The sequence below is a fragment of the Lutra lutra genome, chromosome 6 (assembly GCF_902655055.1).
Source record: "Lutra lutra chromosome 6, mLutLut1.2, whole genome shotgun sequence".
NCBI classification, from domain to species: domain Eukaryota; kingdom Metazoa; phylum Chordata; class Mammalia; order Carnivora; family Mustelidae; genus Lutra; species Lutra lutra.
This window is the reverse complement of record NC_062283.1, coordinates 64686434-64713389: the sequence shown is the minus strand read 5'-3', so window position 1 is coordinate 64713389 and position 26956 is coordinate 64686434. Positions and strand designations below refer to the sequence as shown.

The window sequence follows — 26956 nt, the reverse complement described above, 5'->3', positions numbered from 1 at the left end:
GCAAGAAACCCAGCCAGGCTTCTCCCAGGGCTGGAGTATCAGGATTCAAGGCAGCTTTGCTGTCCCTGTCTGGGGCCACAGAACTCATCCTGGTTTGGCAGAAACTTTCTGCTTTTAGCACTGATAGTGCTGTGTCCTGGGAGTGTCCTCAATCCCATGAAAACCATGTGAATTGGTCACTCTATCATTACTTCTCTTCACATGTTACATTTAGTCTCTAGTTTTTCTTTCCTGACTGATTTCCTTCTTCTCTGTGCAGGTGGCATAAAGTTGCTGCCCCTGTATGAGCTCCAGATCCTCCCAGCTTCTGTACCTCCACAGCGAATGCGTATCTTTAATCCTCATTCCAGATTTTCAGAAGGGAAACATTGATTGCTCTGTTTTGGCCTGTTACCCACCCCATTTGTAGAATAATCATAGCTATCTGATCCCATCCCTTTATGTGAAGGGACTAGGCAGGAAAAGGGAGGTGAGATCCAGCAGACACCCCTCAGGGTACTATTGGATGGCCCATCACAAACATTCCACTGTAACCACATAAAAGAAAAAAAAAAAAAATAGAAGAGAACTAGAATTATCCTGCCAAAGGGAGGTCCACCTGGGATTGCAGCTCTCCCCAGGCCCTCCCCTGAGCCCAGGGCAACAGAATCCATTCACATGTTAGCTAAGGCAGTAGGTAGAAATCAAAGAGGCCTCCAAGACTCCCACCCCCTGCTCTGTACCCTGCATAATCCCTTCCCCTTTGAGTGTGGGTGGGACCTGGGCATATGATGAGATACTTCCGTGATTACTGTTACTTTAGATAAGACGCTCTCATGGCAGACCAGGGCAAGACCCTCCTGCTGGCGCTCAAAGAAGTTGTCATATTGTGAGAGGCCCACATGCAAGGACCTGAGTGTGGCCTGTAGGATCCAAGAGCTGGCAAGAAAAAAGACACCTCAGTCGTAAGACCACAGGTAATGAGCCCCAGCTTCGGATGGGTACGCAGCCCCTACCACACTTTGCTTTCAGCCTGGTGAGATCCTAAACAGAAAACCCAGCTGTGGTGCCATTCCTGGACTTCTGACCTATAGAGACTGTGAGATAATAGATTCATGGTTTTTTAAGTTACTAAATTTCTGGTAATTTGTTATGTGACAATAAAAAGCTAATACATCTAACTTAGGGAAAAACTGTGGGACATTAGGCATACCCAGGGGAGTAAATTTCAAATGTTTAACCTCAAACCAAGTGTCTACATGGACAAAACATTAAATCAGTCCCATCGGACTGCTTTCCTCCAGAGTTCAGCTTTCTTGGGCCACCCAAATTTCCTACCACCCAATCCTTATGGGTTGGGACAGGGGCTAAAATAGCTGTCCCCCAATGGGGACATTGAGGAGTAAGTGGGCTGCCATCCAGCTCTAGGAATGAGAAGCATAATGCTGGTTTCACTTTAAATATTTGGATTTAGGTAAAGGATTAATAACAGCCAGTTGGCAAAGAGGGCAGAAATCTATACATTGCTAATATGAGTATAAATTGGATGAGCTTTTCAGAGTACAATTTGGCAAGATCTATTAAATTGCAAAATGCACATATCCTTTAATCCAGAAATTCCTCTTTTAAGAGTTTGCCCTACAAAAATTTTAGCACAGGGCCCAATTACATATGTACAAAGATGTTCATTGCAGCATTGTTTGCTGTAGAAAAAAAATGGCAATAACCCACGTACCTGTCAATAAACAATTGGTTAAATAAATTGTACACTTACAGTGGAATACTATTCAGCCATTAAATAAACTGGTACATTCACAGTGAAATACTATTCAGCAGTTGAAAAAATGACGTTCATTTATATGTGGTGACATTTTCATGTCATATCTATGATATAGCATTAAGAAGAAAAGCAAGCTGCAAACACTATATATAGTATATCATTTTTGTTAAAAGTAATTACATATTTATATGTTAAAATATGCATGAAAAATGGAAAAATGTAAACTAAATTTTTAGGAACAGTTTTTTCTTGAATTATGGGGAACTTTCTCTTCTATATACGCTTCTGGATCATGTTGTATGATAGGGAAATTTCTGTATTATACATTTCTGTATTGTTAGAAAAATTTGCTATGTGCATTTGTTAATTTTATAATAAAACAAAACAATAACTATGTTCTTAAAAATTGGATTATGTATCCTTAGGTCTTTTGTCTATCATCTGAGAAATTGACGCAAGCCTGCTTATGGGCTTACAGTCTAAACAAGGCTTCCCATAGACCTGGAGAGCTGTTGGCAGATACACAGTGGTCTTCCATAGGGGCTAATGTGCAGTGAAGAATTAGCTTTACACAAGGAAAGGTATGGCCTTTGCCCTTGGCTACTAGTTCTCAGATTGTCATGTCTGAAAGCAATGTCTCTGTTTGCCAGGAGATTTGACCACCGGGCAGTGTAACAGTGTGAGATTTATGATGGGGGCTCTGGGCCATGTGGTTTCAGTTATACCTCCTGAGGACTGGAAACAAGGTCAGCTTCACAGGCAGTGTGTGATGGAGCCCCTGAGAGCTCTGGACCCCAAGGCTTGGGTGCACTTTCCTGGTTGTCTTTACTTCAGATGTCTTGTCACACATGGATGGCAGAGAAGTAATGCTGTCTACCAGTTCACAGGGGGAAGACAAAGGGAGCTCCATGTTTGGTCCCTTCCCTGAATTCGTGTCCTCTGTCCCTTGGCTGGTTTAAATCTATATCTTTTCCTTTAATTATAACTGTGAGTACAACAGCTGTAAGTTCTCTGACTTCTCCTAGTAAATTATCAAAAAGGTGTGTGGTTTGGGGACCCCCACCCCAACTTGAAAGTGATGCCAAAAGTGGGGTGGTCCTGTGTGTGTGGTCTCTTCCCTTTACCTTTGCAATTGGTGGAGCTCTGTGCAGCTGGAAGGGCCAGACGGCTGGCAGGGCACCCATCTGAGATGCACAGGAAAGGTAATTATTGGGATCTTGGGCCATTGCTGATGATAGTACTCTTAGCCAGAACACTGGGCCATGTGTCAAGAGCTCTGGATTCTAGTACCAGCTCTGTTTCTTACAAAATATAAGCAGGAAAGAGAAATTGCCTATAAGTGCTCCTGGTCATGGCCAAGGGGGACATGCCTGCTCAAGCTCAGTGCTTTTCACAACTCCCTCTCCCAACACAAAGTTACAGATGTCTTAGGAGAGTGAGCCCAGATCTACCCTACCAGCTAGGTAGAGAATCTTCCCCTCTTCTGTCTCCCCTGTGCCTTCTGAACTTCAGCATTGATTCCCTTGCTTCAAACCTAGTTTTTGTTGGTTTTCCTGCCCCCTTGAATTTATCTCCATTTAAACTTGCCCCTCTGCTCAAGACACCTTTTCAGTTCTTGTCCTCAATTTTACCAAGGACTCTTCCTTTCCTGGTGTCATTTTCAGAATTCCCTATGTAAGGCCAGGACTAGGGAGAAGCAAGTCAGGCACCTAGGGTACAAAATTTAAGGAGACATCACTGTCAGGGCCACCTCTCCACCTGAATGGCCCTGAGAGTGAACACTTCCTTCTATATTGTGCCCTAGTGTCTCACTTCCGTGCCCTCACCCCAGCCCTAAATCCCAGCTGGACTCTATCTCCTTCCACCCTCCTTGCCTTCCCCTTAACCCAGAGGAGCTTTCAGCCATGATCACATCTGGCCTTTTTAAAGGCCATACACATCAGTGGCCTCCCAACGTCTTTCTAAAACAAAGTTTTTTTCAGCCTTCAGTTCTTCAAACATGTCATTCCTTCTGCCTGGAACACTGCACACCCCACCCAACCTGAAATCGTCATAACTATTCCTCCTCATTCTCTTAAATATTACCCCCATAGACAAATTGTTTCTGATTACCTAGAGGAAGTCAGATGCCTGCTTACATACTTTCAAAAAACATTGCACCCATCTTTTGTAGCACATATGATGATTGCAATTAATTACTTGTGCAATTACTTGGTTAATGACCACGAGCCTATAAGTTACATGAAGTTACATGTAACACTCAGAGTCCTGCAGGAGATGCCTGGTGTTTTCTAGTGGGGTCATTGATTTTGGAGGATTTGGGGTAGGAAGAGTATAAAGCCTTTACTTCTTCTAGGCCTGTAGGGACAAGAGGAGAGATTGGTTGCTGGAATCTGAGAGAGCTGTGGTTTTACTTAGGGGAAATGAGAGCTGGCCTCGGGCGGAGGAAAGCAAAGCCTGCCAGTCTACAGCCCAGCAGGAAGAGAGCTGGGGGATGAGCACCTCAGCCTCTACCATCTCACCAGTGTCCTGCCTTCCATTGGCCAAATCTAATTGGAAGGAGGAGGGCAGGTACCCCAGACCATACAGTCCCTGCAGGTCCGCCTGCAGTAGGAGAGCTGGACAGGTAAATTCAGATGGTTAGTGGAGCAGGATCACATCTACCTTGCTTACTAGAGTCTATCTTGTTGACCCCTGAGTCTCTAATGAGTAGCCAAGCTCCTAGCATCAGTAGGTACTTAAGGTGTACTGGTGTTGAATAAAGGAATGAGACAGGAAGGAACAAATTCCTCCTTTATCTATATCCCAGGGATACTATAAGACCAAATGAGACCAGGTGCATGAAAGTATTCTGTGAACCTTGAGGTAGTAAATAAACAGGAAAAATTATCAATCTCATTCTGATTCTTCTTCCTATTGGGAGGTCAGTATCTAAAATAGAATCATAGCTTCTAGAAGGATTCTGGCTGCGTATACCTTCTTGGCTAGCCAGAGCACCAGCCCCCAGGGGCTCTGTTGGTCTGAACACTTGACCTACAGGCACCCTTGGGGCATGAACTCACCCTCTATCTAGGGGCAGTTCTTGGTAAGAACACATCTATTTCACAAGGGCATTTTATGTTTTCCCAACTAAGTTAAAAATAAAATAATGACATTTTCTGGTGGCAAAACGCTCCCTGTCATACCTGGGGGACTGAAGGGTTATTGCAACTTTATTAAAATATATTTAGATAAATTGAAGATCTGTGCTCTCCAGCCAGCTGACAGAGCCACTTCTTCCCTGTAGATGTTTTGGTATTGTATTAAGAAAGTTGTCACAAGCAATTTGGACTGGAGCGTGTAGTTATAGACTGCCAAATGTTGATTAATTAAGCCGATGTTTGGATTAGTTCTGCCTGATAGTTTCATTAGGGAAAATGACTGAAAATGTGGAATAAAATAGGGAGAGGGAAGAGAAAGCCTCATCTTGTAAGTGAGACCTAAGACAGAGAAATCCACCTGTATTCACCGGTGTGTGTATACGTGCCTGTCTTTTCAAATGTCCCAGCAGAGGATAGGTCATGACCAATAAGGATAACAAGTAGTTAATAGGAATTCTACTCCAGGTATCAGTTCCTCTCCAGATTCCACCATTGGTCTTGACCTCCCTGGGCCAATTCTCCGGGTCAAATTTCTAAATGTTCATTGAGCCTTTAGCCCTTGAACCAGAGGCTGCCCAACCACATTGGGTAACTGTCTATGGACTCTGAGAAATTGCCGGGCAAAACCCAACTGGGAAGGTTCATGTTACCACCCAGAACCTGCTGCAAATGCTGGGTGAAAGGGAAAAGTCTTAGAGAAGCAGGAAGATATATGCCCCAACTTGAAGGGAGTCAATGTTGATGAAAATGTGAGTCAATATCAAGTGTCATGTGCTTTTAAGGAATTGTATTTAGGCTAACACCTCACATACCTTTCCCCCCACCCCAACTTGTCTCCTCTGCAAGAGGAGCAAACAAACACCTCTCAGTTCTTTTCTCTGTACTGTTTTACTTCCACTTCCTGTAAACCCAAAAAAGCTTTTTAACATGCTTGGAGGTAAGTAGGTGTGTCCTTCTGGACCATCTACAATTGAGCAGGGCTGGGACTGGGAAGACGCTTCCTTCTCTTGCCTGGAGGGTGAGAGTGGTTAGTTAGCTGAGCAGAGAGACTCAGTGAAACTTGGTTAGCTTGTGAGCAAGCTGTAAACCAATACCAGAAAGCACCTGCAATACAAAAGGGAAATGAGAGTTTCTTACAACTGTATTAAGTGACTTCTAAACCCTCAGAGAAAGAGTAGATTTGGTGTAATGCATGTCTGCCCTACATAAAGTAAACATATGAGCGGGTACGGTTTTCCTGGTCACAGATATGCGAGATAATGAAGGTGTGTGTAGGCTTTGGAATCAGATGGACCTGGGTTTGAGTTCTGGCTCCTTTTCTCCTCAGTGTGACTGTCCTGGTTGAGTTCCCCCAGAAATTGAACCCAATTCAAGGACCTGTGGATTATATGGCATCGATCTCAGGAGAACCCGATGTAGAGTAGGAATGGAAAAAGCCAGCACAAGGTACTCCAGAGAGCAGGTTACCCTGGGGATACCAGGGCTTCCTCTCAGGTTGGACCTCTGGGAGATGTAGCTGGTGCTTCAGGGTTGTCCTCCAGAGAGGTGAGAAAGCTGGGATATTTACCCACCAATCCTCATCCTTTATTGGTTGAGGGCTGCTCCCAGGGGTCTTACCTGCACCCAGGTCAAGCAGCCTTTCTTACATCAAGTGTGCATGGAAAGCCATCATTGTGTGACAGAAACTCACAATAGCCTCTGATATACCTGTGCATAAATTCAAAACTCTGACATCTCTGCATAAATTAAAGAAAGCAGATAAATTATCATGCCTATTCCAATGAGAAAGTCTGAGGCTTAGTGCAGAGAGTTTCCTTATGAGAGAACAAGTTTCAGGATCTGGTTTCTAAAACCCATAGCCTTGGGCAGACAACTGAAAGCCTGAGCGCCGTTGGGCCTCTCAAAGCCCCAGCCTCCAGCAAAGAGAATGAATTTATTTAGGCAATTTCATCTTACCAGGGCCAGTATGCAAAGTTTGCACCCAGATACCAAGCTGTAGCATCTCCCTTCCCAGAAAACCTCCTGTGCTTTGAGTGGTGAAAGAGTAAGGCAGATATGGAATTGAGTCTACCAGATGACCCAGTTGCTCTGTGCTTCAGGAATGCTGTATAATCTTCCTGGGCTTTATTAACTTCATTCCAGTCCCACAGTAATTCATGCAGTCTTCTCAGAGGTGTGACAAGTACTGTTTCAGGCAAGTGATTTTAGTAGATGTATAGACACAGGCCCAGAGGAATGAAAAGTGCCTTTTCCCCCCTCCCTGGTCCTCAGGCCTACCCCCTCCAGGACCCAGAGCCCTGCCAGCCTCTTGGCCAACCTCCATCCTTCATGTTGATTTGTGACCTCCTCAAGGACAGGGGAATTCCAGTTCTGCCTAGGCCGGGAGGCATCAGCATTTCCCAGAGCTGGCCTGTGCTTTGTCCCTGTGAGGCTAAGATGTGGCCCTAGGACAAGCAAATAGCTAGTCAGTGCGGGGAGCAGTGGCAGCAGGTGTATGGGGAAGCCACACGCAGGCAGGCAGGCGGGGTTTTGTTGCCTCATTCAGCAATCCTGGCCCCATCCTGCCAGGATTTATGCATCATGCTTCCCCAGGCGAAGGAAATGGGCTCTGCTACATTTGTGATTCTTTAGCAGGAAACTATAGCTCAATCAAGGAGGAAAACTCCTAAAAGGAATGGTATCCCTCTGTCCTTTCTTTCTCTCTTACACATGCACGCGCGTGCACACACACATACAGCACTCCAGGGAGGAGTGGAGAGAGACACAGAGGCAGATTGAATAGACAGGGTACAAATGGAGATGAAAGGAGGAGGTGGAGGGAAGCAATGAGAGGCGCCCAGGCTCTCGGGGGCAGAACAGGACAGGAAGGCAAGAAGGAAAGTGTGGAGTTGTGCCCTGCCCCCACCAGAGAGAGTGGGGGGAGGGGGCGGCCAGGTTGCGGGGAGAGGGAGGGTGGTGACAGAGGCAGCCCTGAGAGCACCGCGTTCAGGCTGTGATTATTACATCCTAGTGGTAGCAGTGACACAGAGTGTGCGTTGCGTGTGTCTGTGAGTGTGAGTGTGGTGCACACACCTCTGGGTAAGTGTGTGCCCATGACTGTTCCCGGCACAGAAACAGCTTGGGCACCAAGAAAGGAAGCAGATGGCCTGGGAACAATGCAAGGGCTGTTGAGGGACCTTATTGTCCCCAGACAGCCAGGGTCTGCTTCTCCGGAGACCCTCAAACAGTACTTGCTGAGTGACCACTGAGTGTTGCTACTAAGTCCCTTCCCAAGGGAGTGGGCCCCAGGTGCACCCCAGGGTGCAGACCCACCCTCCCCTCCCCACTTCTTCACACTTCACATCCCAGCAAAACCTATCAATAATGACAAAGTGCCAGGCTGCTTGCCTGGAGGCCTAGGGCTGGGATCCATGCTTCTCTCTTGGGGGTGCTACCGACTTCCCTTCTCCCTGAGTGAAAATTAGTTGTGTTCAGATCCGCACTTCCCTGCTAGACTGAAGGCACCCTGAGGGCACGCCCCATCTATTATTTATCTTTGTTTCACCCATAGTGCCCAGCACAGCACCAGGTGCTCAATAAAGTTTTGTTAAATAAATTAGCTGCAGGGTGGTATCCATCATGAGTCCCAGTGCATGCAAGCGGGCTGTAGGGTCTCCACACAGTCTCTCAGCCCACTGAGCTTTTTTCCTTCCCTCCTTCCCTTCCCCTCTCTCCTTCCCTCCTTTCCTTCTTTCCCTCCTTCCTTCCCTTTTTCACCAGAATTTCTCAGAATTCTAGAACTATGCTAGATGATGCCTATGGGACTTAAAGGGACTATTCCTTTGGTTCCTTCGACATTCTGTGTCCAGTTCTGGATTTGACTCCTCTGAATGGGCTCGGGGTTGGGGGGGGGGATCTTGAGGGGAAAGTTGCTTCCCAGCTGATTTCAATTATCCCTAAAAAAGAAGGACTGAGAGGAGAGAGGGTGGGAAGAGAGGAAGGATTATCAAGATAGGCCCAAAAGGATCACAAAGGTTCTTTTTTTAAATATTATTATTTTTTTAATTTTTTCAGTGTTCCAAGATTCATTGTTTATGCACCACGCCCAGTGCTCCATACAATATGTGCACTCAAAGAGGGAGGCCAGAAAGTCAGAGTGGGAGTAGGAGAGGGAAGGGGGCAGGAGTCAGGGCTTCCCTAGAAGTTCAAAATGCAAGGAAGCACATTCTCCCCAGAGCTTCCAAGAGAAACACAGCTCCTTGGCACCATGAGTGCAGACTTCTCCAGAACCCTACGATGATGAATTTGTGTAATTTTGAGTCACCAGGTTTGTGGGAATTTGTTCCAGCAAAGCAGGAAGCAAGTACAGTGCACGTGAATTCAGTTTCTGCCCTCCAGACCAGGACCACTAGACTGTAGGAGCCAGCTCTCCAAGTTGCCCAGACCCATCACAGTATTAACAGAGCCCCAGTTTCTTTACCAATAAATGGAGATGGTGATACGTAACACACAAGTTATAAATATTAAACTTCTGCTGATGAAGAAGAGTCTCCAAAGTGTATGGCATAATCGTTCATTTTCTTTTTAATTTAGAAAGGTACTGACGTGGTCAGGTGTGTCTCTGAGCAACGCACTCCCTTTTTCACAATCACTTGATGTGGGGCCTGACTCAGCCCACATATAAAAATCTGCTTGTTCTCCCTACTGGCTGATGGTGATATGGACCTTCATTTGACAACAAAGAGCCCTATTAACTCATTTACAAAGCAAGGGGATGGATCTAAATGTCTCCTGAGGGCCCCACCATCCACTTCTTCGAAGGTTCATGTGCTTAACATGGAAAGCTCACTAAGCATTAAAGCCACAGGATGAACACCAAACAGCCCTTGCCTTCGAGGTGCTTCCTGTCCAGCTGGGGGGACGTAGGCTACCATCTCTATGTGCTGTCGATCCATGATGTGACAGAGCATTCTGGATTCAGGATGCACCTGAGCAGTGAATATACCACCAAAGAATAAAAACGTCTGGCACTTGGGGACAGAGGGCCATGGGGGAAGGGCTGTCTGGACCTCACCACGTGTGTTCCCTTGCATTCTAAGGAGCTGAAGATTTCTTCCTGTTCTATAGACATCCAGGGGAAAGGATCTATGGTGGCTCCATGAATGATTCTCTAATGATGGACCTCTGGAATATTCCTTGGGTCTGACCCACATCTCTTGACATGGAAACACTTTTCAAGGGCCAGTTCTACTCAGAAGGCAACTTCTTCCCTTTTTTGGGTGGGGACAGATTAGAAAGCAAACTGGAAGGGGTCATAGGGCATTTCCAGACAGGGGAATGACATGGGTTTCAGGGAGTAAAGGGCATTAGGGGCTTTGCTGCTAGGACACCTCTGAGCATATCTAGGTGTGCCCCCAACTGAAGCATCATTGCTAGAGGAGCTCCTTAGATTGTCTCCTGGAAAGGACCTTCCTTTGAACCAGGGGCCTCTGTCCCAGCACTTTCCAACACTGGGCTCTGGAGCCCACAGAGAGCACAGTGAAGGCGGCCTGAGTGAGGTGTCCTGGCAGGACCCAGACCTCTCCTTCCCCAGCTGAGGAGGAAATCCCTCAGGGCAGAGCAGAGGTAGCCAGGAGCAGTCTTCCTGATCATCTTCCTGTTTGCAGGTAGAGATAATCTCAGCCAGGAAAGGGCAGGACCACTGGAGGGGCAAGCATGCCCATTCCCTCACAAGAAGGTGAAGCTCCTGGTTCCCATTTCAGATGGAGACTGCATCATAAGGTTAAGCAAGTCTCCCCATGGAGGAGACACGACACCAGAGCTCTCGGTCAGCCAGAGGGTTAAACGATTCAGCAAACCCTGAAGCATGTCTCTCTGTGTCCCTGGCTGTGGGCCAGGCACAGAGCTGCACATAAAAACTAGGTACATTCCCTGCCCTCTGTGTGCTATCAGCGTAACACAATCATATCCTAAGCTACCAGCCTGGCCGAGCACCAGGGTAAACACAAGGAAGATACAATCCCTGCCTTTGAAGGTTTATCACCTAGTACATTCATTCAAAAAAATCTTATTTGGGTACCAACTACTGAGGTGCTGGGTTAGGCCCTGGGAATCACAGCTGAGATATATAGTCACTACCTTCAAGGGACTCACCTTCTCTCTCCCAGCCTGAATAGCCCTTGCTGGGTTCTCAGGTATAACTTTGGTATTCTGAAACTTGAGAGGTCATCTGGTCTACCTTTCCATTCACTGCGGGACCAGGGTGGCCATGGGGGTCTTCTAACCAATGTGATGTATTTGGAAGCTGTTGGGCAGCTTCTCTGAGAAAGCTTCTGTGAAAAGGACAGGCCCAGCAGATCTCCCCACTGTCTGGTTTTAGGCCTTCTTCTTAGTATGCAGATGTGACATCTGGATAAACAGAAGCTATCTTGTAACCCTGAGGATGAAGGCCTCAAGCTACAGAAGAGAAGAGGAAAGACAGAGGGGTCTGGGTCTCTGATGGCAACATTGAGGTGGGTGGCCTCTGTATAAGTTATCTACTGCTGCACAATAAAGCACCCCCCAAAACACACACACACACACACTCTCTCTCTCACAGTTTCTGTGATTCATAAATCTGGGCAGAGCTTCTCTGGGTGCCTCTGAATCAGGGTCTCTCATGAGGCTGTAGTCAAACTATGAGAGCTACAGTCATCTCAGCTCGAGGCCTGACAGAGCTGAAGAATCAGCTTCCAGACTCACTGGTTTCTTTCTGGCAGCCGTCTTCCCATGACCTGGGCCTTTCCATGGGCTGCCTGAGTATCCTCACGGCGTGGCAGCTAGTGGTCTGAGGATGGGCCAGAGAGCTCCCAAGATAGAAGGCACAGTCTTTTCCTAGCTTCACCCTGGAAGGGGTGGGGTGGCAAGAATGAGGAGTGGGGTCACCCCATGAAAGAGGAGTGGGGTTACCAGGAGCAATCAGAGGCTACTCACCATACCTCCTGCCTTCAAGCTTCCTGCCGAGGAGCACAAATAACCTCCTTACTCCTCATGCCATGACTAGTGGATTTTCTGTATTTAAGTTAAAAGCATTCCTGATTGTCATGGCGGTAGTTTCAATGTAGGCAGCGTTCACTAAGTGCCAAGCACTCCATGCGAAGCTTTACATTTAAAAACTCATACATCCTTGTAATAACCCTCTAAGGAAGTTACCACTATTATCCCCACTTCACAGATGAGAAAACAGAGTCATAGACAGGTTAAATGATGCAGAGTCAGGACACAGGAAGTCCATATGTCCATCCAAGCCTTCCGGCTCCTGAGCCCACACTTGGAAGTGAACCCCATGATTCTCACATCAATAAGTGCCCTCCAAATGCTGACCTGTCATTTGGGTTTCAAAAATAGGCCCTTGGAGGTACATGCCCTGATCCTGCCGGTCCCCCAGGGGCCCCCAACTGTAGGCACAGCACTCTCTTCTGTACTGTGGCTTGCGTGCTTCCATGAGCACTCCCTGCACCCAGCTGCAAATAGTCAATTGCATGGTTGTCTTTCCTCTGGATGGAGAGCTGCAGCCTCCAGGTCAGGTGGGAAGGAAGGTGAGCTTGGGACACAAGCCTCCCTATCTATGTGTGGGCATGAGTGTGAGCACTGAACAGCAATGACCACGTGTCCATCATCTCTTCGTCCCCAGCTGGCTCAGGCACTTGAAAGATGTCAAATGAATGAACATACAACAGATGAATATATGAATGGATAGGCAGTTAGATGGTAGACCCACCACCTTTCCAGGGCCTTCCCTGAGGAGCTTTATGCTCATACTTGCTCATCTGTCCAACAGTGGCTCTCCAATCTCCAGCAGGATTCCCTGGAAAAACTGTTAAACAGACAGAAGAAATAATAGGTAACCCTTGTCAACCCCTCCCTCTGTGTCAGGGACCTATGTGAGCACTTTGATTATCTTAGCACATTTCATCCTCGCAACCACCCTCCTGGATGGTTCTTGATGTTATCTGTACTTTCACAGGTACAGAAGCTGATGCCCAGAGAAGTTAAGTGACTGGCCCAAGGTCGCCCAGCTGGTAAGTGGAGGAGCTGGGATTTGAACTCGGGCAGTCTGGCTCCAGAGCCCATGCTGATAACTATGCACAGTAATGTACTCCTTTTTCATTTCCTCCTTGGAGATATTACAAAGTGGTTCCTGGATACTTTGAGGGAAGTATCTTAAAGAAATATGCGAGGCAACACTACCTAGTAGAAAAAGTGACCCCAGGCTGGAAAGAAGCTGCTAAGGCAGACTCAGGGAATGCAGGGAGAAGCCTTGTCCTCTGCTTAGCCCTCCCCTGGAGCACAGGATGAGCAAGATAACACCAGCCACTGCCCCTCATATCTTTTGTCTGAGGCACCAGGCAGGGCAGGTGGGGAGGTATGACTCCCCTCGATCCCTGGGACATGCCAACAGAGACCTTCTGGGGTGAGGCAGAGTGGGAGGGTGCAGGTTTCTCCCCAACTGTGTGCTGGGGCGGCCCAGGGGCCTGATGTGTCACTGTGTGGCTCCCACGCAGGCTGTGGAGGAGATGATCTGTGGTTCTCTTGAGGCCCCCTGAGTGCAGGAATGTTTAAAGACCTTAAATAAATTCCCATCTAATTTCAACTCGCTCCCATCTCCAGCTCCTGCCCTCAGCCAGAGCATGAAATGAGCAGGGGGGGGGGGGTTTTCCTGCTGCCACGTCTTCCCCAGGGGACCCACTCCATGACCTAGCAGGTCTTTTCCATATCAAATATCTGTGGCCCCAGTCTCTCTCCCTCCCTCTCCCCCTGGGGGGATGGTGGCTGGGGCGTGCTGAGCTCTCTGTCCAAGCCTCCTACTCCATCTGCAAGTGTTGAAGAATAAGGCAGTTGTCAAAACTGTGCCATTTCCTAAGGCAGGTGACCTCCAGAATTAAACTGAGGCTTTTCATCCTTCCTGGGCTCTCAATGTCTGGGAAGCTTCTGTGACCATAGAAGGAAAGGATTAGCCCAGGTCCCTGACCATCGGGGAAAGTGGGGGCTTCCTACAGTGGTTCTAGGCATTTCTCACAGGGGTGGGATCTTTCCTAACAAGGATGAGATACTTGTGCCTGGCTGGGGACACAACTATAGCTCCTAGAGCAGGAATACAATGTAGGGCTGAATAAGGCACTGTCAGAGACCAAAGCTCCAGGGGTGTCCCTCAGCTCCCCAAGGCTTCCTGCAACAGACAGGGACCAGTGTAGGGGCGCAGGGACGAGCAGGAAGAAGAGCCTGCGTCTGGCTGCAAGTGTACCTGAGGCCACCGGAAGTAGCTGACGGATACAGTCACCTGTCATGCTGTGCTGACCCGGGAGGACCAGCTGCTCCCTCTCTGAGTGCTGGTGGACATTTGGAGCAGCCCACCTTGTGCAAATCAGACTTCCCAAGGTGACCAAGAGAGAGTGTTCATTCATTCATTGCACAAAACTTCATTGAGTGCCTTCTTGATGCTTGGAAATATAGCAGTGAGTAAATCAGACACAGAGCCTGCCCTGTGGAGCTTGTAGACAGCTGAGATGTCCATCATTGCTCAGGTCCTCACTGTATACAAGGAAGGGGAGGGAAGACAAGTTGGTCTCACTGAAGGCAGTGAGGGATAGGCAAGCCCTAAGGGTATCGGGGATCATGGAGAGGGGGGAGGTGTGCTTGGTGCTAGAGGAACAGCAGGGAGGGGGCCAGCATGGTTAGAGCAAGGACAGTGAGGACCCTGATAACAGTGCAGGGGCAGCTGGGGCAGGGGAGCACCTGGGGGAGCCCCTACTCCACAGCCTTTCAAAGAGTCTCACTCCCTGGAAAAGCAAAGCAAAGCACAGAGGGCCAATAACTCCAGCATCTGCTGCTAATGCCCCCTCGCCAGGATAGGACCCATAAATCACAGTGAGGGGAATTAGCACTGTGCCAATGAAAACCCCCTCCAGTGTGGTTCTTCCTGCTCTGCCCTCCCCCATGACCTGGGGGTGGGGGGCTCCCAGGCTGCAGCCCCTCCTCTGCTTGGAAAGCCAGAGGAGACAAATGTTTAGAAACAAAATACACTTCCACACTCTTTGAAGTCCTCAAGTGCACATGGGGACCGAGGAAGATGAAAATGGAATCTCTGGAGGGTCAGACTCCAACAGGTAGTCCAAGGAAGGGAAAGGGGGATGCAGCCCACCTTGGTGTGTTTTCTTCCAGTCCTTTCTCAGGCAGAGTGAGTCTGTACGGAATCAGATGACTCATTCAAACTGGGTGATTTGAGGAGCAAGGGACTGTTTAAAAAGGTGGGGGCAGGGTTTAAGGACAGGAACTGAGCAGGGTCACCCACCTGAGCTGGCCCCAGCAGGTGCTGCTAACACCCCCAGACAGGAAGGAGTGGGCTAGGAGGAGCAGTTAGCAGGACCTGGAAAGCCAAGTTCTGCTGGGGGCTGCCCTGGGAGAGCACAAGCCCACCTCATTGTCCTGTCGCCTTCCTATCCCCTCCTGGGACTTCTCGTCCGCTGGACCCCCTGGAAGCCAGAAGGCAGGGAGCTAGGTGATGCAGTCCAGACAGGGGAGCCCCCCCTTGCAGGAAGAGAAGGGTGGAGTGTGGGTCTGAAGGGTAAAGGGAAGGGGTCTGCACACAGATTATAGATCTTTTTTTAGGAGAACATTGCAAATGCTGTTTGATGGCCTGATTTCCTTCGTGAACAAACACCAGACCAGATGAAAAGGGAACTTGCAACTCTAAAGAGGGCTCCCCATTAGCCAGCCTACCCTGTCTCACAAGGGGAGCTCTTTCAGGGAGCTGCTGTGGCTCATTACGCTAACAACCTTCTTATTTATCAGAATTCCCAGCGCTTTTCCTTCTCCTGCCTCCTAACGAGTAAATAACTTGTCCCTGCAGAGGGAATGCAGAGATGGTCAGAGGTAGAGCTGGGGCTGCCAGTGGCATCCTTCCCGGGGACCAAGGGGCATTCCCGGGGACCAAGGGGCATTCCAGCCCAGCCTCTCCCAGACCCTGTGTACATGCAGTCACAGGGGCTCCCGTGCAGAGTCTGGTTCTGTGGCTCTGGGAGGGGCTGACATTTGGCATTTCTAACAAGCTTCTGGGGGGCACTGATGCAGTGGCTTCTGACGGCACTTTGAACGGCAAGGTTCTCGAGAAGCTTTGACACCTGTGCTCTCAGGCCTGGGGACGAGAGAAGCTGAGTCATCACCGGCAACTGACTTCATACCTTTCTCCCCAAACCCAACATGTCAATGGCCTGAAATTCTACCATTAGAGTTACTTCTGTGGGATTTTTGCGGTAAATAAATTCAAGTTCTTATTTTGGAAGGGTAAATCGTAAGTTCCTTAAACTCCTTGGATATGCTCTACCTACTCAGATTAATCTCACGACACAAAGCAGGGCACCAAAGGGAAGGGACACAGAGCCAGATTGTTTTGATGAGGGGAGCAGGTGGGGTAGGACACATTTCCAGGCGGGGCAGACCCAGCTGGGTTTCCCAGGAACCAGGCCCAAAGAGCCACATCAGCAGGGCTGGGGAGCTGAAAGTCTGGTTTGCCCAGCGCATTATTTTCCCTAGAGCCGGGTGCACAGACAACCTGTTCCCACAGGCCTCACCTTCCTATTATTAGAAGTCTTCTTTTTTAAGGGTTCCACACCTGGATAATTTTCTTCCTCTAGGACTTGGCCTTTCCCACCATCAGGAATGAAGGAAGAAGACTTGGGATTTCTTACCTCTGCCCACTAAACTGTGACAGCCTTGCAAGGCCAGTGTACGCTCTGCCTTGGTCTGCACTATACAAGCCTCACACACAGAAGCCCCCAGGAATGTTTGTTGATTGAAAGGGTGCTTGTAGGACAAGGTCCTTCTCCATCAGCTCTCTGGGGCTCCTTGAGGGGCAAGTGAAGCACGACAGGGGAGTGATTGAATTGATTGAAGCCTGGGACTTGAGTACCAGGAGGGAAGGAGCTTCTGTCTCTAAGTCTCTAAGATACTTAATCATGGAACCCTCATTTTAAGGGTGAGCCAAGTGAAGCCCAGAGAGGGGAAGAGGTTTCCTGAAAATCACACAGCACGTTGGTGGCCACAATGGGGAGCTCTGGGTCTTGGACTCCTAGTCCAGGCTTTGTCTCCACCACCACTCCCATTCTGCATTCATTCAGCAGTTTTTTATTGAGGAACCACTATATTTCAGGAACTGTTCCAAACACCAAGGACTCGGCATTAACACGAAAATGGAGTCCGTACCCTCATGAGCGCACGTTCTGGGGGCGGAGGCAGAAATGAGCAATAGCAGCCATGAAGAAAATAAACAGGCTCATGAGCTATGAAGTGTGTAGGTGGTGGAGGGGTGTTCAGCAAGGGTGTGGGTCGGGGAGGGTGGCAAAGAAAAGGTGGTTTAGCTGCAGCTCTCAACTGAGAATTATGCCCAGGGAGACACCTCTAAGTGATTCCTTGCTCTCCACATTCTATTGTGTATTTCCCACCATTCTCCTGTTCCCTCCTCACCCTGTCCTGAAGCCATTGGTTAGACCACTATTGTCCCATCTTCCTCTGGTCACCTGTGACCCTCTTGCCAGCCACCAGCTGGTCCGGATCCATAGCCTGAGCCACAGATGACCTCAGCTTCCAAGGTCCCTCAGTGGTCCTGCCTCCTTCATTGAAACAACTGGAAGAGTGTTAATATCGTGCTTTAAGTCTCAAACCACCATTTTACAGAAGAGGAACCTGAGGCCCAGAGAGGTCAAATAACTTGCCCATGGTCACACAGTATTTGGCAGAGTTTCTCGTTGTCTCTTGCATTTTCTCCTCTATTTCCTGCCAACCCTTCAGGAGTCACCGTGACTCTCAAGGCATGTTAAACAAACTTTCATCCTTGGTCCCCTTCCCCCAGCCCCCAAGGAAACCAGAGAGGAGCTGTGTGCAGTCCCTCTGCCATCTTGTGGCTGCTCCTCAGAATGTCACCTGTCCCGCTGCTTTGGAAAAGCTGCCACAGCATTCTCACTGTGATCTTTGCTCCCCTCCCTGTCCCCATTTACCTTCCTACAGCACAGCTTCACCCACCCACGCAGATACTCATCCCTAAGAAAGAAGCCGAAGCTTGGGGTCAGGCGCCACCCTCAGTGTCTGGGGACAGGACCTGGCAGAGTTACCTCTCCTTCTGCATGGTTCCCTCATCTGTAAACGAGGGCAACAGGTTCTCCCCACCCATCTCCCCAGCAGTTGCCAGTTGGAACACAAATGCACAGAGAGTGCTTTGAGAGGTGAAGCCTGTGCAAATTGGTCATCATCATCTGCCCAGTGCCCCCCTGTCATTTAGCAGAGACCCTAACCCAACCAGAAGTCACCCAGAACAAGCGGGTGTGGCAGGTGGATTCTCCTGACCTGATCTCCTGCCGGTGCACCAGATGCGTGTACAGAACTCAAGAGCTTCTTTGTTGCTTGAGGTGGGATTCATCCTTCAGTCTTTCCCAAGGCCACCAGTCCAGCCTCTGTCAATATGTCTGTCTGTGGTATGGGGAAGTCACGTTGTCTGGGTAATTCTTGTGGGACCCTGTGCCAGGTTCTGTGGGGTAACAGGGGTCTCTGGGATGCTGCCTGTGCTCTGGAATGTCCCCTGACTTTACCCCCTCAGCACATCCTTTGCCAGAGGGCCTTCTCTACCTGCTGGAGCCCACTTTGTCACCTGTTGAGAGGCCCAGAAGTTCCTGGGAATAGATGCCACCTGAGAGCAGCCATCAGTCTGTGACTAAGGGTATTGGTGGATAAATGTCCCAGCTCCTCCCCCAGCTTCCAGAGCAGCCCCATGGGACTAAGCCCTTCTCACCCCTGGGGGAAGCTGACTTGATGACAGTCCCCTTATTGATATTTCCCTCCTCTGCCTCACCCCCTACTCTCCTGGAGTGTCCTTCACCTCTAAATAAACTACTTACACTCAAATCTTCATCTCAGAATTAGCTTTTGGGGGATCCCAAACCAAGACCCCAAGATAATCCCAAAGATCAGGACCCACCACCATGGCCAGACTGCCCCTGGTTTTGTCATTGACCAACTCCTCCCCGCTACCACCAGAGGGAACAAAGGCAGAGAAATTTCTTCCCCAAAGACTGCAAAGGGCTGGAATTCGTGCCTTCCCACCTCTCTCTTCTTTATACTTCACCCCCCGGCACACTGTTTCTATTAATGGATTCTCACATTTTTATTGAGCATTTACTGTGTCCCAACCCCTGGACTAGAGAAAGTTGTGAGTAAGGTTTCTTCAGACCTTGTGGAATTGGCAAACTGGTGGTAAAGGCAAATATTAAGTCCACACAAACATGAAGGGGCCACAACGTAAAGGAGAGGTTGCTATGGGATGAAGTGTGGGGGTTGGGGGGCTCTATTCCAGTGGAGAGGAGCAAGGGTAGTTTTCACTGAGGAAGGGCCACTCCAGGGGGGACCTAGAAGAAGAACAGCCAGCCAAGCAAACACTGAGTGGGAACGTTCCAGGCAGAGGCCCACACCTGGCACAGAGGCCCTGACGTGGGACGAAGAAGTGCTCAAGAGACCAAGAAGCCAGCGTGATGAGCTGGAAGAAACAAGAGGTGCATTCATCCCACCATGTAGGGGCCAGGTCACACTGGGCCTCAGAGGCCTTCACTTTTGCATTGCACCCTATGTGCAAAGAGAAATCCACGCCAGTGTCATAACATGTCTGTTTGGAAAAGGTCTGCCTGGCTGCTGGGGGACACCTCATTGGCAGGAAACCTGCTAGATGCAAGGAGATCTGTCTGGAGACCATTGCAATTGTTCAGAGGAGAAAAGCAAATGATGGAGACTAGGGTCATGGAAATGCATGGAGATGAAGAGAAACTAAACGAATTTCACCAATAAATCAATAAACTCAAAACAACAAAATGAGTGATAGAAGGTGAAAGTTTAAGTATTTTCTAAGTGAAACCTAAGAGTGACCCATTATTTAAGGATTGAAAGTAGAACAAAAATACAAACCTTTTTAGATACCAAAAGATAAAAAGATATATTTAATTCCTCACCCCCTGCAAAGGATGGAGCAACTGAAATGGGGGCATATAAGGACATTCTCCCTTTTCTCTACACACACATGCACACAGCATATATGTGCACACATGCGTGCACACACATACACACATCTGCGAACAGGTGCACACACACATGCACACATAGCTAAGCACACACACACACACACACATTGAATAGGAACCTGTTAAAAATCACACCAGGAGATAATCAACAAAATTCAGACTGTGTGAAACTCTCCAGGACAAATGATCCAAATTACTAATTTAAAAATTGGATCGAGATAAAAAGATGTAGGAGAACGTATAAAGTAAAAGAGATTTAAAAGACAAGTCAGCCAATCACAACAAATGAATCTTACTTGAATCCCAATTCAAACAAACAATCTGTAAGAATTTTTTTTTGCCCCAGGTCAGTTATGGAAACATAAACACTGACTGGATATCTTAAGAGATTGTTGAAAAAAACAAGCATGATACTGGTAAGATGGTCATGTTTTTTGTTTTTTGTTTTTTTTAAAGATTTTATTTATTTGTCAGAGAGAGAGAGAATGAGCACAGGCAGACAGAATGGCAGGCAGAGCCTGAGGGAGAAGCAGGCTCCCCGCCGAGCAAGGAGCCCGATGTGGGACTCGATCCCAGGGCGCCGGGATCATGACCTGAGCCGAAGGCAGTTGCCTAACCAACTGAGCCACCCAGGCGTCCCAAGATGGTCATGTTTTAAAAGGAGTCCTTACCTTTTACAGAAATATACCAATATAAATAGGTAAAATTGTATGATGTCTGGGGTTTGTTTCAAAATACTCTAAAATGAGAGATTGGCTAAAGCCATACATGAATTAAGTCACTACGTACTGACAATTGTTGAGATTGGTGATGGGTTCACTGGCTTTCTCATATTTTTTTTTCCTCTATTCTTACAGATCTTTTAAAAAGTCCATAATAAGAGTGCTTCATAGAACCAAGGGGAATGAGATTTGAGAAAGGTCTTAAAGGCAGAATTGATAAAATATGATATTGTATGACGTGGGATCTGGAGGGAACAAAAAGTATCTAGAACGACACCCTTGACTCTAGCTTGTGTAACTCTTCACGTACGGTTGTTATTAGTCAGCTTGGGTTGCCATAACAGAATACCATCTATTGTGTTACTTAAACAGCTGAGATCTATGTGCTTACCTATTCTAGAGGCTGGGAAGTCTCAGATCAAGGTCCAGCAAGATAGGTTTCTAGTGAGACTTTTCTTCCTGTGCTGGAGATAGCCACCTCCTCACCATGTCCTCACATGGCAGAGAGAGAGAGAGATCTGGTGTCTCTCTTCTTTTAAGGGCACCAGTGCATTAGTTAGGGCCCCAGTCTTAGAAACTCATTTGATCTTAATTACTTCCTACAAACTCTATCTCCAAACACAGTCACATTGGCAGGTAGGGCTTCAAGCTATGAATTTGGAGGGGACACAATTCAGTCCATAGCAGTGGTGTCCTTTGCTGAGAGGGGAGGACTGGGGAAGTACACTGGGGAAAGAGAGATAGCTCCTTGTCACAGGCAAGGACATTTAGATTTTCAAATAACAGAACGTTGGTCAAAGCTGCAGATGCCCTTTACCATAACGAAGGTTTAAGAACAAGAATAACAGCAGTACGAATTTATTCCATATTCCCTCACCAGGAACTACGCCTAGTGCTTTTTAAGTCTCATCTCATTTGATCTTATAATCTTCATTTTACAGATGGCAGAATGAAAGCACAGAGAAGTCACCTATGCAAGGTCGCACGGCTGGCATATGGTGAATCAGGACCTGTCTGATGTAAGAACTCGTGTTTTGTTCTCATTCTACCACAGTGGAAAAGCTCTGACTCTGGGGACATAGAGGTTTGCATCGGGACCCTGGTTTTGCCATACACTTGCCGAGTCAGAGACAACCTCTCTGAACTTCAGTATCTTCATCTGTAAAGTGTGTGTGTGGTGGGGGGGGTGATAATATCAACCTCACAGGCTTTAATGAGGACCCAGTAAGGTAGTACATGGACAGTGCTTGCCACGGAGGGCAGCTGCTATTTTTTCCTATTGTGATTTCTGTGGAATACCTTCATTTGTCTTATATGTCTTCTTGAAAGTTCCCAGAGCTGTAACTTTTCTGACATCATTGACATCTCTCAACCCCCTTGTTTACATTTATCCTCTTTCCAACAGACCAATGGTCTGACCACCCTTTGGGTAGGGATGGGGACAGGATGGGTAGGGCAGGACATCTGTCCTTCATGATTCCCTTCAATCACCCCTAACCTCCTGGAGATACCAACCAGGATAAGATGACTATGCAGCTACAGCTTCTCAGAAAGGCCTGGTTTCACATGTCAGTTCCATGGTCACACCTCATATCCCCATTTGGGGGCTCATAAAATGTTCTGAGTATTTATAAATAGCCCCAGTTTCCACCCCTGCTGTTGCAAAGCAGCTCACTGGATGTCCTGCCCTAGGCAAACCTTCCAATCCTGACTGATCATTTTTCTAGGAAAGAGAAGGTGTTTCTCAGCCATGAGGCAGCAGAAAGAGCCCAAGGTGGTTAACAGCCAGGTCAGCTTGAGCCAGTGTTATGAGCTGAACAAGTCCCACATCTAGACCACAGTCTCTTCATGGAGGCTGCATGGACAGAACTCAGAGGGCCACATCAGCCCTAGGCTCTGAGCCTCTGTTGGGGCTAAGCTTAGGTAGTTTCCCACTGTGATTTTTTAGTGAGATGAGGAAAGTGTACGGCTCAATTACATGGCTTGTCCCCTTACCCCCCACCCCATCCTGAAAACATGCCTGTTTCTCTGTCAGAAAGAAAGCCTAGTGAGGTGAAAGGAGATGTATAATTCCTTGTAATTCTCCTTACAGCACAGGTTTTCTGTGCAATTACCTACAGGGAACACAGGAGATTAGAAACGCAGGAAATTTTCTGGGTGATGTGTCAAAGGCCTGACATGTGAGCAATGAGATTTAGAAGGCTACATCCCCTAGGAAAAGAGAGAGTTTATCACCCATGTGCCCCGAGCTTGTTAGGTGCCTTGCACAAGTGCCCCCAAATTGCTGAGAAATAAGATTTTAAATATGCGAGCATTGCCCCTGCCTGTCTTAGTCAGTTTAGGCCGCAGTGACAAGATACCATAGACTGGGTGGCCTCAGCAGGAAACACTTGTCTCTCCCAGTTCTGGAGTGCTGTAAGCCTGAGATCATGGTGCCAGCATGGTCGAATTCTGGTGAAGACCGTCTTCCTGGTTTATCGATGTTCTCCTTCCTGCTGTGTCCTCACAGGATAGAGCGAAGTCTCTAGTCTCTTCCTATTCTATAAGGACACTAACCCCACCACAGGTCCCCACTCATGACCATATCTAAACCTAAGCCTCTCCTAGGGCCCCACCACCTAATGCCATCATATTGGGGATCAGGGCTTCAATGTATGAATTTTGGAAGGACACATTCTTTCTATAGCAGTGCACTGAAGGCTGTGACGATTTAGCCTCAAAAGACTGAAAAATGGCCTGGTTCCCAGACCCCTGCTTTTTTGACTATATGGCGGCTTATTCAATTAAAGAAAGAGTTCCTGTGCCTCTGGGGACCCACACTCCAAGAAGAAATGGGCAGGAATGACCAGAGGGCCACAGAGCCCCAGGCACATCTGTGGGAAGGTGGCCATCACCTGGTGTTTATGAGATAGGTGGGGTTGGGACCTGGGGAGTTAGGTGGGTATGGGACATGACTCCTCATTCAAGATCACACAGTGGACTAGTTGGAGCAAATCCCAGAAAGGGTCCCCACCCAGGGCACAGGCAAACCCTTAGACCCTGACTGCCCCTCCACTTGCCAGCTCTGGGGGCTGGTGCTGGAAACTCAACATTGAGAGCCAGTTTTCTCAACTGTAAATGACTCAGTAGGTTTCTTCCAGGGTTACAACAGTTCTGCTTTGCAAGCTGTGGAACGCTATATATGTGTGACCCATATATTTAGAAAAGATGAACTAAATCCTCATTATTGATATGCATCATTGATATTTTAAATTACACATATTAACAATAATAACAGGATTAAGCTCATAGAATCCCAGGGCTAGCAGAGTTCTTCCACACAGCCTTCCTTATCTGGTGTTGGCATCCTGGTCCCTATCCTTGCCAAGTGGTATTAATTGCATTACAAATGACAAGCACATTTAATTTCAGAATTCTCCTAGTGAAGAGAGTTACTCAAAAAGGAATTCTCATGCCTGTACACCAACCAGCCTGGTGTTTGTTGGCTCAAGTCCCAGGCCTGGGGGATCCATAGTGGGGAGTGACTGTCCATTACTCTGACCTTCTTAGAGGACACAGAACTCTAGAGACCAAGGACAGACCAGAGCTTCCATATCTGGGACTGGAGACCCAGCTAAAGTTTCCATGGTATCCATCATCCTCCTTTCAAGCTGTTCCTATTCTTCATGGCTCTGAGAAGAAAAGGAAGTGGGGAGGGACAGGAACAGCTGGCATCCACTGTAGCCCCAGATAATACTCTGTTTTAATTTTCACACACAGAGGATCTCAGAAAGTTTTAGAAAGTTCCAGACCTTCTTGCTATAGAGCCCAGGTGGGCCATAATAAATCAGCAACTAGCACCTACCATCATCATGGCCCTTTTCATTATGGGTCTAACTATGCTTTCCTAGGACTGGTACAACAGCCCTACAACTCCATCAATTGGCCCTGATCTCCCTTAGTACCAGGTGTGGTGGTGCGTGGGTTCATTCCTTTTAGGATAAAACAAACAAACACCACCAACAAAAAACACTTTTTAGTGTGTCTCATAGGGAGATTTCCCACTAGACCACAGATACCAAGTCACTAGTGACAAAATGAGTCTCTGCTCAGAAAGGCATCCCTCTGTCAACTCCAGAGAGTGGACAGAGAGTGGAGTCCAGGGGCCAACACCCCCTTTCCACATCTGCCCTGATATCTTGTGTCCATCCACTGACTGTAGGCACACTGAAATTTCCCAGAGGAAAGGTGCTCTTAACCTGCTCTTTGAGCTCACACCACCAAGTCACTGTGATAACACACGAAACACCATGATTAAATGCTTTAAATGAGCCTGGTTGACTGGCCAAACTCCTCAGGCCAAAACAAAATTTCCAGGGTCTGCTAACAGTTACAGCCAAGGCTGAGGGACTCTTAATGCTTTAAAATGTTGGCTTCAATGTTGATGGTAAATGGGAAAATCTATAGGTCACACCTGAGAATTGGGACAAGGAGACTCAGGGTAGGTAGGATAGAAGCAAAGTCATTGGGTTAGGTGGGGATCTATGCCAGATATGAGAAAATCAGGCAAAGGGCACCACCTTGACTTCTATTCCAAAAACAATTATAGACAGAGTCTATATGTCTTGAATTTGTGGGTGATCTTCTCTCCCTCCTAGCATGCAACCATGCCTGTGGGGGCTGTCCTTGTTCCTACAACAGAACCAGAAAGCAAAAAGTTGATACCAAACCATAAATATGTAAAATAACATCCTGACATCTCCCAAGAACTCAGACATCATTCTCATCCTCACAAAAGCACAAATGGACACAGGCTTTCATTTACAGGGAAGGAAACTGAGGCTGAAGGTTGAAGTAGCTTTTCCAGATCCGCACAAGGCTTTTGTGGCTGAGCTACAACCCCAACAGGTGCTTTACCTTCCTGTGTGAGGCTCAGTGCAGTGCCCACCCTCCCAGTGCCCTCCCTCATTTATCATCAAGACATCACATATCCAAAGGAGAAACTAGAAGTGAGACTGGAAAACACCCAACGAGCAAGGTTGGGTCATAAAAAACAAGAAGCAGCCCCTGCAAAGGCTTGTGAGACTGACCAGCTTGGCCAGCTGGGCTGGGACTTATCTGCAGAGCACACAGTAGAGTCCACCATCCACTGACAGAGAAGTGAGGAGTTGAAGAAAGGAAGGGTTCAGCCAGAAGCAAGTAGGAGACCTCCAGGATGGCTGGGGCCCATGTGCAACTCCTTCCGCAGGCTGACCCCTTGTCCCCACACCTCATCCATAAAAAAGGAGGATATTGTATGAGCCACATGCCTGGAGATCCAGGGATACTTGGCCACCTGTCAAGGGTATAAAGCACCGTGAACCAGTGGGGGTGGGGGAGAGAAGGACCCTATAGCCAGTTCACCATAAGAAGAACCAAGGCAATACAGTGATCACTTTCTAATGGCTTGTGAGGCATCCATTGCTGTGAAGTGGGGACTGTGAAGGCCAGCCTACAATACACACAGAAAGCTGCAAAGGCAATGCCAAGAGTAGGCCAGTGATTTCTGTAGCCAATACCAGTGGTCCAAGCTCTTCATCAAGGGGCTGAGCATTCATGTGATCTGGTGATGGGTGGCACATGGGCAAAATGGAGGTCACATACACTAAGAAGAATCTAGTCAACATAAAGGTTTTAGTGTTGGCCCAGGGAAGTGGGGTCCATCATACCAGCCAATATACACAAAGGAAGTGTACAAACAAACTCTAATAGCTTCTGGGGTAGCCTCCAGAATCTTCGACCCTCTGTGAAGCATTGACTGGTGTTGGTGTGGTCCAAGGGACAGGAGTGGGCATCCAGGATTCTCTGAGATTTTCCAAGGCAATGTAGTGAGTACTTGTAAGGTCTTTTGTGGCTGGCACCAGTGGTCCAAGCCCCCTACTGATAGCTGAGTCATTGGTGTGGCCCTGGAGATGGGAGGACACAGCGAAAATGTGGGGTTGGCAGATAAAACACAGGATGCAGAATTTGAATTCCAGAGAAACAACCAATAATGACATGGAACATGTTTACAATAAAATACTATTGGTTGCATATTTGGAATTCAAAAATAAGTGGATATCCTGCATTTTTATTTGCTAAATCTGACAACCTGAGGTCTAGCAGCCAATATACTCTCAGAGCCAGAGCAAAGCAGAGACTTCTCATCACTGTGGGACTGGCACCAAAGGACCATGATCCTGGCCAAGGTGGACTCCCTAATGTGGCCACAGTGATGTGGGAAAAGTATCCCAACAATACAGT

At 47.8% G+C, this 26956-nt stretch overlaps 1 long non-coding RNA gene across 1 annotated transcript in view; it reads left to right on the top strand.

Annotated features, from left to right (window-relative positions):
• LOC125103291 (uncharacterized) overlaps positions 1 to 26956 on the top strand; it is an 85536-nt gene that overhangs the window by 23104 nt on the left and 35476 nt on the right. Inside the window, exon 2 of the long non-coding RNA XR_007128341.1 lies at positions 21637 to 21714. This is a non-coding gene — a long non-coding RNA (uncharacterized LOC125103291). The remainder of the gene's footprint in view (positions 1 to 21636; positions 21715 to 26956) is intronic.